The following is a 25,188-nucleotide window of genomic DNA, read 5'->3' as shown; positions in this document are numbered from 1 at the left end:
TATCGTTCTCCCTGTGCCTTTAGCTGGCCAAGACTGTATATTTTACAACACTGCTGTAAGCGTATGAGCAGAAAGAAGCAGCTAAATGCAATGCCCTAAAGAGCCCCAAGCTGATACAAGTTTGCCAGGTCTGATAAGGAGTGACTGATAAGCCCGTATGCTGTGCCATGTGTTTTTCCATCGCTGACACTGCACGGGAGTCAACACCAGAGACAGAAGCGGCGTTTTCTTTTTTTCTTGTTCTTTTCTCTCCCCTCGTGTGTGTTTGTCTTCTTAACTAACTACTTCTCATTTCCCTAAAAGGACAGTTATTACCATCTTTAGTACTGCCTAAAGACTATCAAACAAGGCCTTTTTCCTTCTAAAGGCTCTCTACAGCTAAGAGGGATGTTAACAGGAAAGCCTTTCTTAATGCCTTACCTTTCAAAGGCTTTAACTGCTTTTTCTTCTTTTTCTGTCTTTAATACAAGTTTAAAAGGATGTTTAAGGGGGTGTTTGCCATGGTACTGAGCAGGCTGAGCCCAAACCTCGTTTAACACTGTTGGGCAGTGACTGGGTTACGTTAACACCCGTTAGCCCACATAGTCCATCTAAATTCACACCATACCACCGAGGAAGTCTTCACGAGGCCTCTGAGGCCATTTGCAGGCTGATGACTAAGGCAAACAGTACAGGCTTCTGGAGCTAAAAAATCCATCATTGCCCATCATTATTAGAGCTCCCCATATTACTACCCACAGCTGGAACTGAAAAAGTGTTAGCATGGGTAGGACATTGTACACAACTGCCCGAGTTTAAACAGGACTTCTGCAGCTCCTCTTTTTTCCAACAGTGCAGTAATAAGCAGAGGTATGGCTCAGAGTGGCATGCAGCGAGAGAGAGAGCGCACGAGCTGCTGCTCAAAGGACCTGAGAGCCAGTTCAAGTGCAGGGAAGAAGCTTTTCTCTTCCCTCCACCACTTCTTCAGCAAGTAGGGGAAGAAGCCCAGTAGCAACTGTTACTTAGTAGGATGATGATTTAATTCCCCCAGGTGACAGCTCATTTCTCTCTTTTCTCCCAGTAAGGGGCGGAGAAACCCAGAGGCAAAAGGAGAGCACAGCATGACTTCACTACTCATAGCAATGCATTTATTTATTATATATACACACACACACAGAAAGAGGGGGGGGGCAGAAAAATTAGCTGATTCCATTCCCACATGGCATCCCCCTTTTTTCATCACTGCTTTTAAAAACAATGAACACATCACCTTGGATGTTTTCACTGCTGATCAGTTCAATAAAAAGCTTTAAAGGTTGATGTTTAACTTGTCAGTGTTTGGTTTCAGCATTAACACTTGCCCACACCTGTCAGAGCTACTTTTCAGACTGGCTGCAGATTTGAGGGAAGGAAAAAAAAAAAAAGAAAAAAAGTCCGGCATCTAATAGTAGTGGCAAGTTAACTACCTTCAGAACCACGAAGGACCTCACTTTTAAAATAAAATCCAAAGCTTCAGTTCTGCAGAAACTGATTGGAGAAGAGTGTTCCTGTTAAAGTTTGAGGGTGTTAAACCACCATCCCCATTTACAGAAAATTGTCTCTGCTGAATAGATCCATGTAAACCCAGCCTGGTGCTTCATTATATAAATACATATTAATACCGATAAAACTACATTAAGATGGAGTTATGTTTGAGATTATGTACCAATAACATAAGTGTGGAAAAATTACATGGATGTTGTAATTATCTTCAAACTAAAAGTATCTCAAACCCAGGAAATTCAGAGACAAGGTTACACTCAAAAGAAATCCAAACATGTTAGAGTGGGAAAGGCACAGTTAAGGCCCCCAAACAACTGTAACTCTCCTGCATAGCGATGCCATGCAATAACTGTATGATCATGATTAAGGCATTTTAGTATTTGTGGGCCCTGATCAGAATAAACTGATTTTTAGAGACATTACATTTTAACCCCATGTTTTTCCCTTAAGTGATCTGTACTCTCAAGCTCAACTTTGTCTTAACAATTTTTTCTCTGGGACTTTCCCTAGTTTTTTTTTTTAAACTAAAAAAACCTCATACACAAACACTAAACAAGAAACTCAGAATACTACGAGGTGATATTTCTAATGGTTTGAAGGTATGTAGAATCAACTTGAGATCATGTTGTAAAATGTATTTATTTAGTTAGTTAGTTCCAACTTTTAAGGGCAGATTCACCAATAGGCCAAAGAATCACAGAGCAGCCAGCACCTACTGGTCAGTGAAATGGAGTTGACCACTGTTTCAAGTTGCTAGAGCAGTGCAATCCGTGAATCTGGCCTTTTGTTTGCAATTGACTTATTGGCTTGGAGGGCTGTGTTAGTGAGACCAATGCTATGTCAAGGGAGGGCAGAGAGAGCCCAGTCCCTGAGCCCCAACAGCTCTGAGTTTTAAGGGCTCCCGTGTGCTTCTGCCCCAGTTCCCCCGGTCGTACTCACTCAATGGACAGTGCAGTCAATGCATCCATGCCCTGGAGAGCTTTGATGCCCAAACCTGCATGTGGCCATGGACGCTTTAAAGAGCAGGGACGGTTGAGACAGTAAATCTACCAGTGAGAACTCTTGATGCATGTGCTCTGTGTCCCTCATATCACTGAGTCATTACAGCCAATTTGTTGCATGGAAATTTTATGTAGAGGAAGGGGGTGATTTGATTAGTTGAGTTACATCTGATGTCACAATGGACCCACTTAAAAAGAGTTATTTGAGCCCGTCTGTAGCCCATATAATCACAACAATTAGATATAACAGTTGCTTATAACTTAATTATAAACTAAGTTCTTCAAATACACCCCATGCACAAGATTTCAATTAGTTTTAACTATATGGAAAATGTCAAGTGTCTGTGCTATTCCATTTTCATTCAGAACAAAGAAAACAGTGACAGATCTAAATTTCTTAAAGGATCCAGTTTGGAATGTATTTGAACTCACATTAATTAATGGAACTGTAAATTCTCAGTACATTTAATCAATTCTCAAAGAGTAAGTGCTGTAACTTTTGGGATGCTACACTTTATGTTTCATACAGGAGCTAGAAACACAACAATATGTATAACACTTATTGATACAAAGGTCTACAAATATTCCATTTGCCCATAGCTTCTGGAACATCTCAATATAATAGTCTGAAGTCTCCATGCTTCCAATGTCTCACATCTCCCCTCTGGAAACGATCAGTGACAATAAGAAGCAAAAGAAGTTAACCCTTTCATCCTGGTAGGTAACAGTATGTATTGCGGGGTGGGGGGTGAGGGAGGGAGAGAGGACCAAGTACATGTATTCTTTCATAAAATATAAATCTGAAGTTTTCCAGTTCTCTACCCCTGGCAGCAATCTATTTGCATCATGAAACAGATCTGATTTCCTTTCTGTTTTGGCATATACTACTGAAATAATCCAACTGGTTTAAAGAACCTACTTAATTAAAAAAAAAACTATGAAAATATTAAATCCTTGACTGCAGTGACCAAAGTCACATTTTTACCCATGACAGAACTTCTTGAACTAGCTTTCAATGAGATCATCATATCAAAATATGTATAATGTACACCATGATTTATTAGCTTGCTGTATCAAGTTACTGTGAACAATGTAGATAGCTACAGGAAGTAACAACCTCCTGCCATTGTGTTTTACATTTCTTTAGAAGACATTCTGTTTACACTAGGAATTTACGGAAATCAGCTGACTGAATTGCAACTGTAATTATCCCAACTGGAAGAGTAAGCATAAGAGAGAATTGGGTTCATAGTCCTGCAACACCCTGCCTAAATGACATGAAGTGACCTTGTCTATTGTTCTCTAAGTGGTTTTTCCAGAATGTCACATGCATCTATTACCCACTTAACCCACTTGAGCATATAGAAACCAGCCAATGTTCTCCTTGCTACATATGGTTATTAAAAATGCAGTATCAATGTGCATTCAGTATCTCTAAACAAAATTCCTAATCCATATACTGTAGAAATATGATCTTAGATTAAAAACGTCACAAAAAACGTTTCACCTGAAAATAATAGTTCTAGAATAAATGTTTATATGTAGTAATATGCATCCAAAGGCTTTTAAGCTTTTAATGTTTAAGAAGTGAGCTTCATAAAACCACTCTGACGTGAGAACTATGCCAATGTCACACAGGGAAACTGAGGCAGAAAGTCTAAGATTTAGCCAGGGTAATACAGGAATTGTATGGAAAATCTAAAAAGAAAAGGAGTACTTGTGGGACCTTAGAGACTAACAAATTTATTAGAGCATAAGCTTTTGTGAGCTACAGCTCACTTCATCGGATGTATGCAGTGGAAAATACAGTGGGGAGATTTTATATACACAGAGAATATGAAACAATGGGTGTTACCATACACACTGTAACAAGAGTGATCAGGAAAGGTGAGCTATTACCAGCAGGAGAGTGGGGTGGGGGGCAAGGAACCTTTTGTAGTGATAATCAAGGTGGGCCATTTCCAGCAGTTGACAAGAACAGTAGGAGGGGAAATAAACATGGGGAAATAGTTTTACTTTGTGTAATGACCCATCCACTCCCAGTCTCTATTCAAGCCTAAGTTAATTGTATCCAGTTTGCAAATTAATTCCAATTCAGCAATCTCTTGTTGGAGTCTGTTTTTGAAGTCTTTTTTGTTGAAGAATTGCCACTTTTAGATCTGTAATTGAGTGACCAAAGAGATTGAAGTGTTCTACGATTGGTTTTTGAATGTTATAATTCTTGACGTTCTGATTTGTGTCTGTATGGTAACACCCATTGTTTCATGTTCTCTGTGTATATAAAATCTCCCCACTATATTTTCCACTCTATGCATCCGATGAAGGGGGCTGTAGCTCACAAAAGCTTATGCTCTAATAAATTTGTTAGTCTCTAAGGTGCCACAAGTACTCCTTTTCTTTTTAAGGATACAGACTAACACGGCTGCTACTCTGAAGCCTATGGAAAATCTAGGAGCTGAACTCCTTAGTGCCTCACCCTAGTCTTTATTAATTTATATATTTTCCAAAGTATACTAGAACAAACACACCCTGCCCCTTGTTTTCTTAGTGCAGACTCATGAATAATGAAAATACCACAAATGGGGGAAATGCAAGGGTGAGAGGTCTGATGGTTAAAACAAATGGTTATAACAAAAGGACTTGCAGTTACTTTGCTGAGTTGCCTGCATATTAAATGGTTGTGTTTATAAACAAATTTAAAAAGCTAGATTGGGCTACTTTCACCCATGCCAGGAAATAAAGCGGGGCGGGTGAGGAAAGGAAAAGAACCCTCCCTCGCCTGCAGCTGTATGTGGACTACCCAGATCTGGGGTGTGGGCATGACAGAGTAAGCAGGGGAGCTAAGGAGTGAGAGGAATGAACCACCCCTCTTCTTGCTCTCACAATTTCTTTGCAAGGGTGTTTCTGGAGTAACACAACTACATGTCCCTTAATATGAGCAATGTCCTTGGAACATAGTCTAGCCCCAAACTGTTTTTATGCTTCCAGTTGAAGTGATCACTAATTTAATATTTCAGTTCATAACATATTTATGGGAATTAGGTTGATTGCCACTGTTTATATTTCATGAGTCTGGGTTAAATCCAAGAAAATGTTACCACTTCACAACAGTCCGAGACTAATGCCAGACTTTAGCTACCTTATTTAAAACTTTATCTCACTTCTCAGCACTACAGTGAATGGAAAATACTTACCAAAGATTAACACCACTCCTTGCAATCTGACCCTTTAGTTACTTAAATGAATTTGTACTGTAGGTACTTTGAAGCAGAAGATTGTAGGAAAAATCTATATGGGGTGGCCAACCTATCGCTCTGGAGCCACATGCGGCTCTTCAGAAGTTAACATGCGGCTCCTTGTACAGGCACCGACTCTGGGGCTGGAGCTACGGGCGCCAGCTTTCCAAAGTGCCGGGGGGGCTCACTGCTCAACCCCCAGCTCTGCCACTGGCCCTGCCCCCACTCCACCCCTTTCCTCTCCCCCGCCCCCCGAGCCTGCCGTGCCCTCGCTCCTCCCCCCCCACCCCCCAGCTTCCTGCATGCCACGAAGAAGCTGATTGGGAGGTGTGGGGGGGGAGGGGGAGGCGCTGATCAGTGGGACTGCCAGTGGGCAGCGGCACTCGGAGCGGGGGATGGGGGGAGTGAGGAAGCTGAGGGGGGGCTGCTGACATATTACTGTGGCTCTTTGGCAATGTACATTGGTAAATTCTGGCTCCTTCTCCGGCTTAGGTTAGCCACCCCAATCTATAATTTTACTGTGCAGGTGATCTGACATTTGATAGCCTGTAAGAGAGGAAACATTCATATCTACTGTACATCCACAGCAGCCATGCTACAGAAATACTTTCAGTCTGCAAGACATTAAAAGTTTCTATAGAAATTCAGAACATTTACATTTTAAAATCTCTTCACCCCCAATTCTTTGGGTCTTATTCATGTAGAATGACAATATTTTATGTCTATGTAGGATCATATTAGTGAGAGACAAGAGACCTATTGAGAATCCAACTTCCTACAAATTCAGGATACAGCCTTCCTGGAAAGATATAATGTAACAAAATTGATCTTGGCCAAAAGGCCTTTTATTCTAAAAGATCCGAGTACAATTTAAGCTATAACCATATAGCACTGCGCTGGAGGATCGCTCTGCTTTTATTGACTGAATCAACTTCTTCATGGCCCCCTTGTAGTGGATGGGTTCTACAGGTTCTCATCAGCCACCTCTAATGCAAAAGCTGCTGGTGCACCTGAGCCAGGCAGGATACAAGGAGCATGATCAAGTAGGGAGACAGAACTGGAATTCTAGCGCATGGGGTAGATGAACTGCTTTGGTCTCCTAGTATAGCTGGAGCTCCTGGCAGGTGGGGTGCTTTAATGTCTTGCGACTGGAGGGGCTGCAAAAATGTACCGGGTTGGTGTTATGCCACTGGCCCTGACTATGCTGTGGCAGGGGGTAAGAGCCACAAAGAAAGGCATTTTTATTTCTCAACAGATATATACTGAAGAAATTGACAATTTTTCACAGTATCGAATAGGTTCATTGTCCTCCACTTTTATTAAGTGGTAAAATTGTATTATGGCCAACATAACGAAACCCCCAATACATGTGGAGTGTGGCATGTTGCCACATCTCAGTGTACCAGGATAGTAATAATTTCCATAGCAACTTGTCTAAAAAAAAATTCCTATTTAAAATAGAGCCTTTCAAAGCTCCAGTACTTAGTACGGTGAACCAACAGCTTCATTTAAGGTTACTTGCTTCTGAAGGTTTTACAACTGGCCTAGGCCTTGTAATGGCACCACCACCAGATGTCAAAGTAAAATGTTTAGAGATCAAAATGAACATCTTACATTTCCACAGCATTTTTTCACCCTAAAATACATCAAAGCACTTCAAAATGTATTATCGGTGGGGAGGGGAGCACCACTTATTAAGATGCCTAATGCTTCCCATTGTAACACCCTATTTTCAATTACTTATAACTTTCCCCAACTTTAATGGCTTGGGCTAAAATTTTCCACGCTGAGTGACTGCCTCAGGCAGAATTGGTCAGGGGGTTTCCTGTGTGTTTGGGTTTTTTTGAAAGTTTTGCTCAAAATGGTTTAGCCTTTTCCCAAAATTAGGCTGAGGAAAAACACTTTATTTTGCTATATAAAAAAATTCTGGCCACCTTTTCTTTGAGAAGCTCCATCACCTCTATGCTTTGGATCAGGGACTTAAATTTGGAAGGAGGTGGCCTTTGTGGCAGGGATGTGTGTCTTTTGCTGTTCCTGTGACAATCCACCCAAATTTGGCCTAGTGGAAATATCACACTTCACACATGCTTAGTAAAGACTTTAGAGGTTTTAGCAGCTAAATTCTCCAAAAGTTCCCTCATCACTGAGCATGCTCCATCGCCTCAGAGCTCCCAGTGCTGACCAGACTGAGCATGCTTCAAGCCCAGGGCTATATGTGCAAAACTGGACATTTCCTGTAATTGCTGCTCCTGGCTTGTCAAGGCCAGAGCAGGGCCAGGTTTCAGAACTGAGAGCAGGGAGCATGTCTCTCTTGTACTCCCAATCATCACCCAAACTGGCACCCAGGCAGCATAGAGGAGGAAGCCACCTGACTCGAATGCACAGGGGAACAATAGATAGAGCAAGAAACTTCTCCCACATTGTCGAAGGCAAACTGTTTTTTATATACTGATGCAGTCTGCTTCTGAAAAGCTGTGAAGGTTACAATCCCTCATTGAGAATTCCTATTATTTTACAAGGCCACAAGAACAAAAGAGTTATATTCAGAATAGGAGAAATCCACACAAGCAAGAAAATTCACAGATATTTCATTGTAACCTAGATTTCAGGTTGGATATGGCATAAAAATAAACCAAGGATTCGTTGAAGCCAGTGGTTCCCAAACTTGTTCCAGCGCTTGTGCAGGGAAAGCCCCTGGTGGGCAGGGCCGGTTTGTTTACCTGCTGCGTCCACAGGTTTGGCCGATCGCGGCTCCCACTGGCCGCGGTTTGCTGCTCCAGGCCAATGGGGGCCGCTGGAAGCGGCGGCCAATACGTCCCTCAGCCCACGCCGCTTCCAGCAGCTCCCATTGGCCTGGAGCAGCGAACCGCGGCCACCGGGAGCCGCGATCGGCCAAACCTGCGGACACGGCAGGTAAACAGATCAGCCTGGCCCACCAGGGGCTTTCCCTGCACAAGCGGCAGAACAAGTCTGGGAACCACTGGTCTAAGCTATATCCTCAGGAGATAAAAAGAGAAACAATTAAGGCACTTGATGTGACACAAATAAGCAAGCAGCAATGGCTTTTGACCTTTTTTCTAAGATAAAACAAAATATACTGTAACTGATCAGTGTTGTATTTTTCCAGGGCTTACCATAAGCCTCTGGATTTTTAAATTACAGCAGCTTTATACTTCCTTCAAAGGTCATAGGACTTTTTGGCTGTCCAGTAAAACTCAGTTGAAATGCAACACTTGAATACCAACATAAACAAACAACACACAGATACAGTATTCTAAAGTAAAACCCAGCCAAGATAACAGCTGCTTACTAACAAAATTAGTTTTTAATAACATAATCCAGTGTGAGACCCCAAAACACATTATAAACTCACAGTTACTTTGAAGAAGAACTTAGCCCTTCATGAGGTATTTGTCCGCTAGTATAAAGACTCAGTTTATGTTTGCAGAAATCAGTGAAGAGGATTACAATTCCTGAGTAGCCATTTCTGCTATGTGGAAGATCCTAGCCCTATATAGAATCTGCTTTTCATGTTTGGGTAACTTTTTCCAGAGATGATATGCTTTGTCTTGAGGGAAAGGAGCTGCAGAATTTAATCTGCATGTATTCAATGACAACCCATTGGATGGAGTCAGAACAAAGACAACATATTGGGATTAGGAGACAATCACATTAAAAGAAAAACACAGCTGTCAGTTATTATGCTATTGCTAATTTAATTTAATGTAGCCATATCCAAGGAAACCTGGGACTCTTTTCTTCTATTTAGTTCCCCTACTGTGAATCCCTCCATTGTCAAAGAAGTGTTGCTATCTAGAGCCAGTTGGGAACTTTGTGATGAAACATTTTTGCATTAGAAAATGCAGATTCATTGGGAAGCTTTCACAACTCCAGGATAGAAATTCTGTTCAGAAAATGAGAAAGACCCACTCCAGAATAGCCAGTAGCCTGGTGGTTAAGGCACTCACCTTACATGTGGTTTTACTCTTTGGGACTGGGGCTTTACCAGTCTTGTGAAGCACCTAGCACTTTTCTGGATGCTCTTGAAAAGAGTATTACCTATCTCCTGCCCCCACACATGCTAGAAGTGAAAATCCTGCCTTATCTTCCCTCTTTGCAGATGACTGAAGGTTCAGCCATTAACTTGCTCCACTTCTGACCTATCTGGATACATATATTGTTCCCATCACAGTTATATCCTAGAACCTGTGATAGCAATGAGTTTGTCCATGCAGAACCTTCATTTTACATTGAGGGAACAGAGACATGAAATTCAAGAGACTTTCTCAAGATCACACAGGCAGTCTTTGGTAGCAGAGCTGGAATATGAACTCAGATTTCCTGAGTCCCAATCCAGGGCCTTAACGATAAGAGCATCCTTTTTCTTCACAAATCCCATTGTGAGTAAGCATGAAGATTCAGCTACAACATGGAAAGTGCAGCAGCATGCAGTCAGTCTCCTCAAGGGTTAATGGTTACAATGAGTTTCTCCTGTAGGTGGCTTCTGCAGAAATCTTCAAGTTGAAGGGCAGGAACCTGAGGTGGAATTTCTGGTGAGTTTAAGTGGATGATGTGGCCCGGGGGTTTTTTCCAGCATGGGGTATGGGTCACTGGCTGGAGGATTCTTTGCACCTTGAAGTCTTTAAACCATGATTTGAGGACTTCAATAGCTCAGACATAGGTGAGAGGTTTATTGCAGGAGTGGGTAGGTGAGATTCAGTGGCCTGCATTGTGCAGGAGGTCAGACTAGATGATCATAATGGTCCCTTCTGACCTTAATATCTATGAGTCTATGTCTACGTGCTTAAGTAAGAGAGAGGTGCATAAATAGCACCATATTATTATTGAAAAATATTGTTAGACTTTCAACCCTACACAATAGAGTTTATATTTTCAAGAAGTTCTTCACTGGGCCTGCAGACATGAGTGAATTGCAACCAAATTCTTGATTTAGTCCTAAGTGTAGCACAGGATCTGGTCCAAGAGGTGATTATAGCTGAACCACTTGGTAATAAGGACCATAATACAATCAGATTTAACATCCCTGAGGTGGGGATTGGGGGCAAATATCAAAGAAGCCCACCACAGTCGTATTTAACTTCAGAATGGGGAACTACACAAAAAATGAGGAAGCTAGTTAAACAGAAATTAAAAGGAACAATCCCAAGAGTGAAATGCCTGCAAACTGCATGGAAACTTTTAAAAACCACCATAATAGAGGCGCAAATTAAATGTATACCCCAAATTAAACATAAGAGGATAAAAAAAAACAACGTATGCTACCGTAGCTAAATAGCAGAGTAAATGAAGCAATCAGAGGCAAAAAGGCATCCTTTAAAAATTTGAAGTCAAATCCTAATGAGGAAAATAGAAAAGGAGAATAAACTCTAGCAAGCCAAGTGTAAGAGTAGAATTAGGCAAAAGCCAAACCAGAATTTGAAGCGCAACTAGCAAAAGAATCAAAAACTAACAGCATTTTTTTAAAGTACATCAGAAGTACATAGGAATCCTGCCAAACAATCAGTGGGGCCACTGGACAAACTAGGTGCTAAAGGAGTATTTGAGTAAGACAAGGCCATTGCTGAGAAGCCACAAGAATTCTTTGCATCAGTCTAAATGGCAGCTGATGGGAGGGAGAGTCCCACACCTGAGCCATTCTTTTTAGGTGACAAATCTGAGGAACTGTCCCAGAGCTCTGAAGGAACTCAAATACGAAATTGCACAACTGTCACTTAAATCATCATTCTCCCTTACTGCAGATTAAGCCCGTTACTTCTTGATCTACTTTCAATGGGCATGGAGAACAAAGTCCTCTTTATAGCAGCCCTTAACATATCTGATGACTGTTATCAGGTCACCCCTCAGTCTTCTTTTCTCAAGACTAAACATGAGCAGTGTTTTTTAACCTTCCCTCATAGGTCAGGTTTTATAAACCTTGTATCATTTTTGCTGCTCTCCTCTAGAATGTCTCCAATTTGTCCACATCTCTGGCACCCAGAATTGGACATAGTACTCCAGCAGGGGCCTCACCAGTACCTAGTAGACCAGGACAGTTAGCTCCCATGTCTTACATACAACGCTCCTGTTAACACACTCCAGAATATTAGCCTTTTTACAACTGCACCACATTATTGATTTATATTCAATTTGTGGTCCACTATAAGCTCCTGATCTTTTTTCACCACCTACCCGCTTATTCCCCATTTTGTTGTTGTGCATTTGATTTTTCCTTCTTAAGAGTAGGACTTTGCACTTCTCTTTATTAAATTTCATCTTGTTGATTTCAGATCAATTCTTTAATTTGTCAAGGTCATTTTGAATTCTAATCTTATCCTCCCAAATGCCTTCAAGTCTTTGCAGGTTGGTGTCATCTCCAAATTTTATAAACATACTGTCCATTCCATTATCCAAACCATTATTGAAACTATTAAATGGTACCAGACCCAGATCAGACCCCTTTGGGACCCCATTAGTTACACTCTTCCAGTCTGATAGTGAACCACTGATAACTACTCTTTGAGTACAGTCTTTTCAACCAGTTGTGCACCCACCTTATAGTAATTTCATCTAGACCGCATTTCCCTAGTTTGCTTATGACAATGTCACATGGGACTGTGTCAAAAGCTTTATTAAAATCAAGTCTACAGCTTCCTCACTATCCAACAGCCCAGTAATGCCGCCAAAGAAGGAAATTAGGTTGGTTTGACATGATTTGTTCTTGACAAATCCATTCTGGCTATTACTTATCACCTTATTATCCTCTACATGTTTACCAATGGTTTAATAAATTTGTTCCAGTATGTATCCAACCATCGAAGTTCGGCTGATTGCCCTCTAATTCCTTAGATCCTCTTGGTTCCTCTTTACCCTATTAACCTAGTCTTTCCCCATTTTGGCTTGCATTTCTTCCCCCTTGTTTTTAATATTAATGGTGTTAAGTATCTGGTCACAATTTACCTTTTTAGTAAAGGCTGGAGCCTCCTCATCATTCTAATACAAGCCTTCTAATAGAAACTTAGGTGTAATACTGATTCTAATAGAAAGCTTCTAATATAATTGAATAATCCCATCACAAATCAATTTCATAAAGGCAACTTACAATGCAAAGAAACGTTACTTTGAACCTAACAGCAATTCTTCTCCTGAAAACATCAGTTCATGAATTCATGAATCACACATTAGGAAGCAAGTAGCAGAGAATTAGACAGTAGAGGGTCTCTCTTTGGAAGGGTTACATGGAATGAGAGTACGAGAACCATTGACTTAACACGTGTATGCTGTGATGCAAAATCAACAAGCAAAAGAGTTTGCTTATCTCCATTGTAAATGAATATAACAGAAGTTGGAGATAAAAGCTGGAAAACATGTTACCTGACAGTGTCTTCTCTGACATTTACATCTTCCCTCAGAGGGTTGCAGGACTCTTCCTGCAGTTACCAGAGCAGTCCAGACCCACCACTCAGGCTCTGAGGCATGGCCATGTCCCTTCCCCTGCCTACTAGTTGAGTATTTCCAAAGCTGCAGAGAAACATATATCTTGTTAAGTTCCAACTAATATTTAATTTTGAACATGACTAAGCATGCATTACATGCACATCTGATAAACATCAGATTTTCGAGAAAGTCATCCCGCACAGACCAGATGGGAGATCAGGACCCCAGGAAATCTGTTATCTGTGATACACTACGTGCAAACTGCTCCTGGCTTCTGTATCCCTCTGCAACAGGAAAATACTGGTGAGAGGAAGTTGGCAAGATGGAATTGCTATGTGTTAAGTTATGTTCAGTTTTGCTCAGCCTTTCAGAAATAGCCAGGCATGGAAGAGTCATTCTATACGTAACTGAATGAGCTTTCTTCACTCAACTTAAATACCTACAAATACTCTCTCTTTAGGTGGCAGAAAGAGACTGTTTTAGCTTACAAAGGAGTAGAGGGCCTCTCTTTGCAACTGACCTGGGAACAAGGAAGTACACTCATTTGTTTGCAATGACTAAGTTTTGCACAGACAGCATCAGTGGAATGGACTTGTTCAGATCTCTGAGAGCCAAATTTGTGCCTTCTACAGAGCAGAACATTCCACTAGATGTATCAAAGCATGTCTAGATTAATTTGGCCCACTTTTAAAATCTGTACTGTTGATCAGCGTTAAACTTGTTTGCAGTCCCAATTTCAGCTGAACCAGAAGATGAGTGAGGCTAAAGGTCCACTAGAATGACTTGACAGAGTGCTCAAATGGATACCAACCACGTTCAGCGAAGTCAACCTATTAAGATTGCTCTAGTCATCCAGTTATGTTAGACGACTGCTACGTCCAAAGAGGCCTCCCTAAAAAAAGCACTATTTGAAACAAGAGTCTTATAAATTTCAACGAGCCAAGATAATATCTAACCAGACGAACCTGCATCTCTAACATATGCAGACATCTGAAAGGTCTAGAAAGCAAGCTGGAAAGAAGCTTTTATCTCAGCTTAAAAGCCTATGTACAATTTAAATGAAAAAAATATATGCAGCCCTAAGGCTCCTGGCACATAGCTAACTCAGCTCTTGGCACTGCAAAGATCATTCACTACTGAAATCTATAGGTGAACTTTTGCAATTCTCTGCTTTGATCTGACAGAACTTTAGATCTCCCTTTCTTGACTTTTCCCAAATCGATCTGATTATCCACGTATTTAGATCACTAGCCAACACACTCAGATTAACATCTGTTACAAATATGAACAGTGTAAATAATGTCAGCAATTCAATACATTGCTTTGTATAAGCAGAGCTGGCAGCATCTCATTATAAAGACCCTGTTTTCAGCTGATTACAAATTTTCTAAACTTAACTGTTTGGGCTGCAGTTTCCTATGCTCCAGCATATGCCTCAGGCCAATTTATTTTTTTGAAAAATTTCAACCAAAATAGTTATGCTGTTTCTGGTGACCTTTTCTTTGGAAAGAATTTGTGGCCCCGTCCTCCCCCCCATGCTTTGGAGCTAGGACTTGAATTTTGGCCATTGTTTTAGAGATGCGGCTTTAGAAATCTGCCTAAATTATAAAACCTTAGGGAAAAAAAGTTAGTTTGCACATGCTCAGTAAGGACACTTATTTGATTTCAGTTAAAAAATTCCCAGGCAGCCAGGGCTGAGCATGGCTTTCCCAACAATTGCAACTCTGGGCCATAGTGGGTTTGGGTCCCAGACCATAAACGGAGAGCAGGGAGCCTGTGATTATGCTCTCAAAGACCCTCCTGCCAGGCTCAGGCATTGTGGAGGAGGAAACTACCCAATTCAAATGCAGAGCAAAGATGAGCTGGATGTGTGGGAGGTGTAGATTGGGCCAAGGAGCTGTGGGGGAGGGGGGACACACATAAAACTGAAACCCAGGAGAAGGGAGACAGACAGGGAGCCGACAGATTGGATGAGGAACTGGAAAGACTAGGACTGGCTGAGTAAGGAGACTAGGACCAGTGGGTTAGCTGAAAAGGAAGAAGTTACTCACCTTGTGCACTAACAATGGTTCTTTGAGATGCGTGTCCCCATGGGTGCTCCATTGTAGGTGTGTCTGCATCCCTGTGCTGCTGATCAGAATACTTCAGTAGCAGTGTCTGTCAGGCCCGTGCAGGTGCTGTCTCTTCTTGTGCTGCACCATGAGTCTAGCCAGCACGCATGGGCTAACCATCCTCAGTTTCTTCTCTACCGCAGAATCATAAATGAGAACTCTGAAGTAGAGGGGAGGAGGGCGGTTGTGGAGTACCCAGAGGGGGACACATTTCAAAGAGCCATTGTTACTCCACAAAGTGAGTAACTTCTTCTTTGAGTAGTGTCCCTATTGGGTGCTCCATTGTCAGTGACTCCTGAGCAGTAGCCCTTCTGGAGGGCTGGGACTTCGGCATTGGGTCACTCACAGATGACAGAACCGTGGGGCCAAAGATGGCATCAAAGACAGCGTCACCCCAATCATTGCAGAGTGTTCTGTAAAGGTGTGGGCTGATGCCCATGTCGCTGCTCTGCAGATCTCTGAGATACAGACATCATTAAAGAAGGTGACAGATGAGGAGATCAGTCTTGTGGAATGTGTAGGGATCGAGTCTGGAGGGATCATGTTACGAATTTGGTAGCACTGTCGGATGCAATTTGAGACTCACTTAGAGAGTCTTTGGACTGATATTGCTGAACCCTTAGATCTTTCCTCCATAGAGAGGAACACTTTAGGGGACATCCTGAAGGCTCTTGTCCTGTTGAGGTAGAATTGTAGGGCTCTCCTAGTATGATCTCCCTATTGTCTTGGTGAGGCTTGGGGTAGAAGATGGGAAGGTGGATTGTGAAAAGTTTCATGTGAAAAGAGGAGGTTACCTTAGGAATGAACTTTGGATGAAGCCTGAGCGTAACCTTGCCAGGGAAGAATACTGCATACAGGGGATGTGCCATCAGAGCTGCTACCTTCCCTATTCTTCTATTCAAGGTAACTGCTATCAGAAAGGCTCTTTTCATTGATAGTGAGTGAACAGGTGGCTACAGGTTCAAAGGTGGACCTGGTCAGCCCTTTCGGTACCAGGTTTAGGTCCCATGATGGGGTAGGAAGCCGAGGTTGAGGGAAGAGGTTTGTTACTCCCTTAAAAACCTTTTTGTGGGTGATTGTGATAGTACTGAGTATCCCTCCATGGGTTGGTGAAATGCTGTGATGACTGCTAGGTGGACCCTGAGAAAGCTCAGGGATAAGTCTGATTTTTTAAGGGTCAGAGCATGTTCCAGAATATGTGGAAAAGTTGCTGACACTGGAGAGGTTTGTTGGGACATGCACCAAATCTGAAACCTGGACCACTTCTGCAGGTAAGTGCATTGCATGGAAGACTTTCTACTGTGTAACAAAACTTCTTGCACTTCCCTTCAGCATGAGCTTTCTAGGTTCTGGAACCATGTAGGAGCCATGATTTGACACAGACAATCCCCAAGTTGGGATGCACGGTTCTGATAAATATAAAGGGAAGGGTAACTACCTTTCTGTATACAGAACTATAAAATCCCTCCTGGCCAGGGGCAAAACCCTTTCACCTGTAAAGGGTTAAGAAGCTAAGATAACCTCGCTGGCACCTGACCAAAACGACCAATGAGGAGACAAGTTACTTTCAAAGCTGGAGCGTGGGGGGGGTAAGGGAACAAATGGTCTCTGTCTGTCTGTATGATGCTTTTGCCGGGAACAGATCAGGAATGCTCTTCAGAACTCCTGTAAAAAGTTAGTAAGCAATCTAGCTAGAAATGCGTTAGATTTCCTTTTGTTTAAATGGCTGGTAAATAAGCTATGCTGAATGGAATGTATATTCCTGTTTTTGTGTCTTTTTGTAACTTAAGGTTTTGCCTAGAGGGATTCTCTATGTTTTGAATCTGATTACCCTGTAAGGTATTTACCATCCTGATTTTACAGAGGTGATTCTTTTACTTTTTCTTTAATTAAAATTCTTCTTTTAAGATCCTGATTGTTTTTTCGTTGTTCTTAAGATCCAAGGGTTTGGGTCTGTGCTCACCGATACAAATTGGTGAGGATGTTTATCAAGCCTTTCCCAGGAGAGGGGGTGTAGGGCTTGGGGGGATATTTTGGGGGGAAGACGTCTCCAAGTGGGCTCTTTCCCTGTTCTTTGTTTAACAGCCTTGGTGGTGGCAGCATAGGGTTCAAGGACAAAACAAAGTTTGTACCTTGAGGAAGTTTTTAACCTAAGCTGGTAAGAATAAGCTTAGGTGGTCTTTCATGCAGGTCCCCACATCTGAACCCTAGAGTTCAGAGTGGGGAAGGAACCTTGACAAGGGTACATCCTTTGTCCTGTGAGAGGAGGTGAGGAGTGGTCAGAAGGGAAATCAGCAGGCACATCGCGAGCTGCATCAGGCAAGGATACCAGGTCTGGCTTGGTCAAGTAGGAGCAATCAGGATTACGTGAGATCTTAATCTTTAGCAGGCCCTTCAACAGAAGAGGAAATGGAGGGAAGGCAGAAAGAAGGTTCTTGAACCAGGGGAAGAAAACATCGACCTCAGAGTGCTGTCCCATCCCTGCCTTGGAGCAGTACCATGGACACTTCTTGTTCTGGTAAGTGGCGAACAGGTCTGTGGACGGTGTTTCCCACCCTGAGAGCAAGTCGTGAAGTACGGGTGAATGCATTTCCCACTCGTGGTCATGCGGGAATTTGCGACTGAGCTTGTCTGCCATCAAGTTCTGTGTGCCCGGGAGGTAAGTCACGGACAAGGTGACATTGTGAGAGATGCACCAGTTCCATACCCTAATCACTTCCGTGCATATGGAGGGTGACCTGGCCACTCCCTGCTGGTTGATGTAGTACATGCAGGCTATGTTGTCCATTAGGATCTTTGTACGTGACCTGCTATCTGAGGAAGGAAATGAGTGCAGCCATTCCTAACTGCTCTCAATTCGAGGAGATTGATGTGCAGGGATATCTCCCCGGTGACCATCTGTCTTGCATCATGAGGCCATTTAAATGCACCTCCCGATCCTATAAGCAATGTGTCAGTGGTAAGGAGCGACGACGGCGCCTGCGAGAAGGGAATCCCTTTGCATGCATTGGCTGGGTTCTTCCACCAGTCCAAGGAGTTTTTGATCCTGGTAGGCAGTGATAGGGGTTTATCCAAACTGTCTCTGTTTGGTCTGTAAAACAAACTGAACCATAGCTGTAGGCGTTGCCTGTGTAGTCTGGCACGCAGTATCAAAGCTGTGCTTGCCACCATATGCCCCAAGAGTTGGAGGTGGGGTCTGGCCAGTATTTGAGGACTGTATTGAGCTGCATCTGAGTGAGACCAGGGATAGGAACTGGTCTTGATGTAGGAAGACTTTGGCCTGTAGTGCAGCTAGGTCGACCCCTTTGAAGTCCAGGTATTGCATGGGCACGATGGTCAACTTTTGGATGTTGATCTGAAGGCCTAGATCTGTGAACAACCATATTGTGAAATCGATAGCTCAACAAGCCTCCTGGAGTGACCGGGCTCTGAGAAGACAATTGTCCATGTAAGGGTAGATCATTATCCCTTGTGATCATAGATGAGTGGCTACCACAGAAAACTTTGGAAAATATGCTTGGGGCTGACAGAAGTCCAAAGAGGAAGACTCTGTGTTGGTAATGGTCGTGTCCCAGAATAAATCTGAGAAATTGTCAGGGAGACAGTAGTATTGAAATAGGAAAGTAGGCGTCCACTAGGTCGAGGGACAAAATGATGGAATGATCATTGATAAAGTGACCATCTTGAAATTTTGAGCTTTGACAAACTTGTTGAGAGCTCTGAGGTCCAGAATAGGTCTCCAAACTCTCTTTCTTTTGGGTCTTAGGGAGTAATTAGAGTAGAACTCCTTGCTTTGCAGATGTTGAGGTACCGATTCTACAGCTCCAAACTCCTGACATAGTAAACTCTCATGAGAAGGAACCCTGAAGGGGGATGGAGAAGAGTGTTGTGGAAGGGATAGAGAGGTGAAATGGATCCAGTATCTGGATAGAATAATCTCTAGAACCCCTCTGTCTGATGCTTTGCACTCCCAGGCTCTGCAGAACACAGCTAAATGGTGCATGGTCACAGACAGTAGTGGGGAGGGGTCTTGTGGTGCCTCAATCTGCCTGTCAAAAGTTGTGTTTAGGGGCAGGGACGAAGATTGAGAACTGGAAGTTTACAAATTTTATCTTCTTTCCTTTGGGGCTCATAGTGGCACTAGATGGAAATTGAGACGAATGGGACCCGTGCTAGGACTGGGTGCTAAAACATCTCTACTGCCCCAGTGTGTAGATTCCCAGTGACCTGAGAGTAGCCTTGGAAGCCTTCAAGGTGTGGAGAGGAGTCTGTCTCCTCCACAAAGAGTTTCACACCCTCAAAGGGGAGGTCCTCTACTGTGGTCTGCACCTCCTTTGAGAATCCCGACAGGTGGCTCCATGGTGGCTGTGGAGCCATCCAGCCGTGGAGATGGATCTGGCAGCTGTGTCAGCGTCATCAAGGGCCAAGTGTAACAATGTTTTTACCACCAGTTGTCCTTCCTGGATGATGACCGTAAACGATTCCTAAGAACTCTCCAGCAGCTTGTCAAAATCACCTAACTTATTGTAATTCATGTGGTTATATTTTGGCAATATGAAATTGTAAGACGGCTGAGGAATATACCTTCCTACCAAAGAGATCGAGGCACTTCCAGTCTCTGTCGTAAGGCATTGCTCTGAAAGGATGTTGTCAGCCATGAGAGTTTACAGCATCCACCACAATGGATTGGATGGCGGGTGGGAGAAAAGGAATGCTGATTCCTTTGCAGCGACATACTATTTCTTGTCTGCTGCTTGCGCATTGGTGCTACCAATGCCAGGGTTTGCCACACCGTTTTAGCTAGGTCTAAGATTGCCTTATTGAGTGGGAGGATGATTTTTGAGGACAACGAAGAATGGAGGATGTCGATGAGCTGGTGGTGCATGCTTTCGACCTCCAATGGTATGTGGAGGGTATCCGCTATTTTCGCCGGCTTCTGACACAGGGGGAAGTCATCTGCCTCGCTGCTGAATCTGAGGAAGCATGCCTGGAGGGTTGTTGGTTGAAGCTCATGAGGCAGGTTGTCTGTGTGCAACCCAGGGGTCCCAGTTTGGCCATTATGGTGGCATATGGCCTGGTGGAGGTGTCCATCAGTGGCTTTACCAAGATGGTAGTGGTGCCATCTGCTGGTACAATTGTGGACCCTGTGGATAGTCTGTCCCATATGGATCTTGGGAGGAGTACTGTGAAACCCCATCTGGCTCACTGTCTAATCCCTCACTTGATAGTGGGGAGGCATGGCATGATTGCAGGGATATACGCCATACCCAGCAATGGCTTAGTGCCATGATCTCGGTACCGATTGGTGGAGAGTTGGGTGCCTCCATCATGCTTAGGTTACTGGCTTGATGGAATCCCACTGGTACTGAGTGTCCCAATGTCGGGGGAGATGGAGACCTCATCTGTACTGGGTTCTCAGGTGCCAGGTGGTCTATTATCACTGGCAGTATTGATGTCAACTCGCCTACAGGGAGTGTCCTAGGGCCTTCACCCTTCTCTCTTGACACTGTAGATAATGTGCTCATACCCAAAGGGTTCATGGGCCTATCAAACAATTGCTATGACTTGTAGGTGCCCAATTGTGGTCTGGTGCCAGCAGTGTAGAGGATACCGAGTGAGATGGTGATCGCTTTTGGCTACTTGTGGGCTTGCTGAGGGGACTTCCCACTCTCTTTTTTGACTCGTGAGAGGAGTCCCCAGGCCGTTTCTTCAACCCACTCTCCTTCAAAGTCGAAGGTTGAGGGGAAGGCTGGGGTCGGAGAGCTGCCTCCATAAAGATGATTTTCTGGCAAAGCTCTCTGTCTTTGTGGGTTCAGGCAAAACTGCTGGCAGAGGGATCACTTCTGCTGGATGTGGCCCTTACTGAGGCAGCAGATGCACTGGGAGTGCTTGTTCATGACCAGGACAGCTGTGCTGCAAATGTGGCAATTCTTGAAGCCCGGAGAGCTGGGCATACCCTTGTCCAGGAGGATTCCCCACACTGAGGACCTGACAAAAGAACAAAGTCCTTCTTTTTTTTTTTGTAAGGCACAGCCAACTAAACATTTAGAATGAGGAAAGAAACAAAAGACATTTCAAAGGAAGCTAAAATTTAGCAAATGTAAGAAAGTTAAAGATCCGCAAATGGACAGCTCGGGCTCTGACTCTAGCCAGATGCGGTTGAGAAGGGACTGAAGATGATTAGCCTGCGCGCGCTGCCTATCCTCATGGTGCAGCACAAGCAGAGACTACGCATGTGTGGGCCCGACAGACATGGTTACTGAAGTTCTCTGATCAGCAGTGCAGGGACGCAGACACCTACCAAGGAGCACCCATAGGGATGGTACTTGAAGAAGTAAGATGTTAAGAGGCAGGCAGAGAATTGGGACAAAGGAGCCAAAGAGTGAGGTCATTGAAATTGGATGAGGATCCCTCGGAGGGACATTGGAACTGCGACCAGTTGCTAATAGAGGCCAAAGTGAGAATAGGGAGACAGAGCAGATGAGGAGCCAGTAAGGAGTTCGAGGGGCAGGACTGGTATAGTCTGAAAAGAAAAGATTAGGACTTAATGGGCAGGAAGACTGGGATGGGAAATGGAGATGGGAATGAAGAACAGGGGCGGGGAAGACAGAACCTGGCAGAGATAGATTGGAAGGAACAGGACAGAAAGCGGGGGGGTCAAGCATGGGGGAACTAGGAAGGCCTTTGCTCATTAACAGAATCCTCTCCTATGAAGTCTGGAATGGAATCTAAGGCTATGTCTACACTACGAAATTAGGTAGAATTTATAGAAGTCGGTTTTGTAGAAAGCATTTTTATGCAGTCGATTGTGTGTGTCCCCACACAAATGTTCTAAGTGCATTTAGTTGGCGGAGTGCATCCACAGTACTGAGGCAATAGTCGACTTCCAGAGCATTGCATTGTGGGTAGCTATCCCACAGTCCCTGCAGTCTCCGCCACCCATTTGAATTCTGGGTAGAAATCCCAATGCCTGATGGGGCAAAAACATTGTCGCAGGTGGTTCTGGGTACATGTCGTCAGGCCCCCCTTCTCTCCCTCCCTCCATGAAAGCAACAACAGACAATCAATTCGCGCCTTTTTTCCTGGGTTAACCGTGCAGATGCCATAGCACAGCGAGCATGGGGGCCGTACTCCAGGGTGCTCTTTTAGCTGACCTCGGAGAGGTCGGTCGGGGCGCCTGGGCAAACATGGGAGTGACTCAGCCAGGTCATTTCCCTTTTAAGTTTCGTCTCATGGCGATTCAGTCCTGCCGGCAATCGTACTGCACCATCTTCTGCCGAGCACCCAGGAGATGACAATGGCCAGCAGTCGTACTGCACCCTCTGCTACCAGCCTAAGATGTATAAAAAGAGATGAAATGGATCAAAACAAGAAATAGACCGGATTTGTTCTGTATTCATTTTCTCCTCTCTTTCTCCCTCCCTCCGTGAAATCAACGGCCTGCTAAACCCAGGGTTCTGAGTTCTATCCTTGAGGGGGCCATTCTGTTTCTCCTTGATTCAAAGCCACCCACTTTGTTGATTTTAATTCCCTGCAAGCCAACCCTGTAAGCCACATTGTCAGCCGCCCCTTCCTCCATCAGAGCAACAACAGACAATCGTTTTGCACCTTTTTTCAGCGCAGACGCCATAGCACTGGGAACATGAAGCCCGCTCAGATCACCTCAGCAATTATGAGCACTATAAACCACGCATGTATTATCCAGCAGGATATGCAGAACCATAACCCGAAAGAAAAGCAAAACCAGGCGAGGAGGAGGCGACTGCAGCGTGGTGATGAGAGTGATGAGGACATGGACATAGACGTCTCACAAAGTACGGGCCCCTGCAATGTGCACATCATGGTGTCAATTGGGCAGGTTCACGGCGGGGAATGCCGATTCTGGGCGTTCTGGAAACAAGCACAGAGTGGTGGGACCGCATAGAGTTGAAGGTCTGGGATGATTCCCAGTGGCTGCAAAACTTTCACATGCGTAAGGGCGCTTTCATGGAACTTTGTGACTTGCTTTCCCCTGCCCTGAAGCACAAGAATACCAAGATGAGAGCAGCCCTCACAGTTGAGAAGCGAGTGGCAATAGCCCCGTGGAAGCTTGCAACGCCAGACAGCTACCAGTCAGTCGGGAATCAATTTGGAGTGGGAAAATCTACAGTGGGGGCTGCTGTGATGCAAGTAGCCAACACTATCACTGAGCTGCTGATATCAAGGGTAAGACTCTGGGAAATGTGCAGGTCATAGTGGATGGCTTTGCTGCAATGGGATTCCCTAACTGTAGTGTGGCCACAGATGGAACCCATATCCCTATCTTGGCACCGGAGCACCAAGCCGCCGAGTACATAAACTGAAAGGGGTACTTTTCAATGGAGCTGCAAGCACTGGTGGATCACAAGGGATGTTTCACCTACTTCAACGTGGGATGGCCGGGAAAGGGACATGACGCTCGCATCTTCAGGAACTCTGGTCTGTTTCAACAGCTGCAGCAAGGGACTTATTTTCTGGTCTGGAAAGTAACCATTGGGGATGTTGAAATGCCTATAGTTATCCTTGGGGACCCAGCCTACCCCTTAATGCCATGGCTCATGAAGCCTGGACAGGAGTCAGGAGCTGTTCAACTACAGGCTGAGCAAGTGCAGAATGGTGGTAGAACGTGCATTTGGACGTTTAAAGGCACGCTGGCGCAGTTTACTGACTCGCTTAGACCTCAGCAAAACCAATATTCCCATTGTTATTACTGCTTGCTGTGCGCTCCACAGTATCTGTGAGAGGAAGAGGGAAGACATTTATGGCAGGGTGGAAGGTTGAGGCAAATTACCTGGCTGCTGATTATGCACAGCCAGACACCAGGGCGGTTAGAAGAGTACAGGAGGGCGTGGTGGGCATCAGAGAAGCTTTGAAAACCAGTTTCAGGAATGGCCAGGCTACGGTGTGAAAGTTCTGTTTGTTTCTCCTTGATGGAAACCTCCCCCGGGCTCACTCTACTTTCCTGTAAGCCAACCGCCCTCCCCTCCCACCTTTGATCACCGCTTGCAGAGGCAATAAAGTCATTGTTGCTTCACATTCATGAATTCTTTGTTTATTCATCACACAAATAGGGGGATAACTGCCCAGGTAGCCTGGGAGGGGTGGTGGAGGAGGGAAAGACAAGGCCACACAGCACTTTAAAACGTATTGAATGCCAGCCTTCTGTTGCTTGGGCAATCCTCTAGGGTGGAGTGGCTGGGTGGCTGGAGGGGCCCACCCCGCGTTCTTGGGTGAGAAGGCTATGAAACTTGGGGAGGAGGAAAGTTAGTTACACAGGGGCTATAGGGGTGGTCTATGCTCCTGCTGCCTTTCCTGCAGCTCAACCATACACTGGAGCATGAATTTGATCCTCCAGCAGCCTGAGCATTGACTCCTGCCTTCTTTCAGCAAGCTGACGCCACCTACCATCTTCAGACCGCCACCTCTCCTCGCGGTCATATTGTGTTTTCCTGCACTCTGAGATTGTCTGCCTCCACTTATTTTGCTGTGCTCTGTCACTGTGGGAGGACAGAATGAGGTCAGAGAACATATCACGTGTGTGTTTTTTTCGCCTTCTAATCTTTGCTAGCCTCTGGGAAGGAGAAACATGTACAGCTGGTGGAGGGGGAAAAACGGGGAGAGTGGTAGTTAAAAAGACACATTTTATAGAACAATGGGTACACCCTTTCACGGTAAACCTTGCTGTTAACATTACATAGCACATGTGCTTTCATTACAAGGTCGCATTTTGCCTCTTATTGAGGGTGTGCTGGTTTGGTGTGAGAGATCACTCACGCAGGGGTGGGCAGCAGAATTCGGCTTGCAGGCAGCCACGGTAAGCCACAGTCTTTTGGCTTCTTTAACCTTCGTAACATGTGGGAATTGTTT

Source organism: Lepidochelys olivacea (genome assembly GCF_965140295.1).
Source record: "Lepidochelys olivacea isolate rLepOli2 genome assembly, chromosome: 1".
NCBI classification, from domain to species: Eukaryota; Metazoa; Chordata; order Testudines; family Cheloniidae; genus Lepidochelys; species Lepidochelys olivacea.
The sequence above is the reverse complement of the archived record's forward strand: the minus strand, read 5'-3'. Positions refer to the sequence as shown.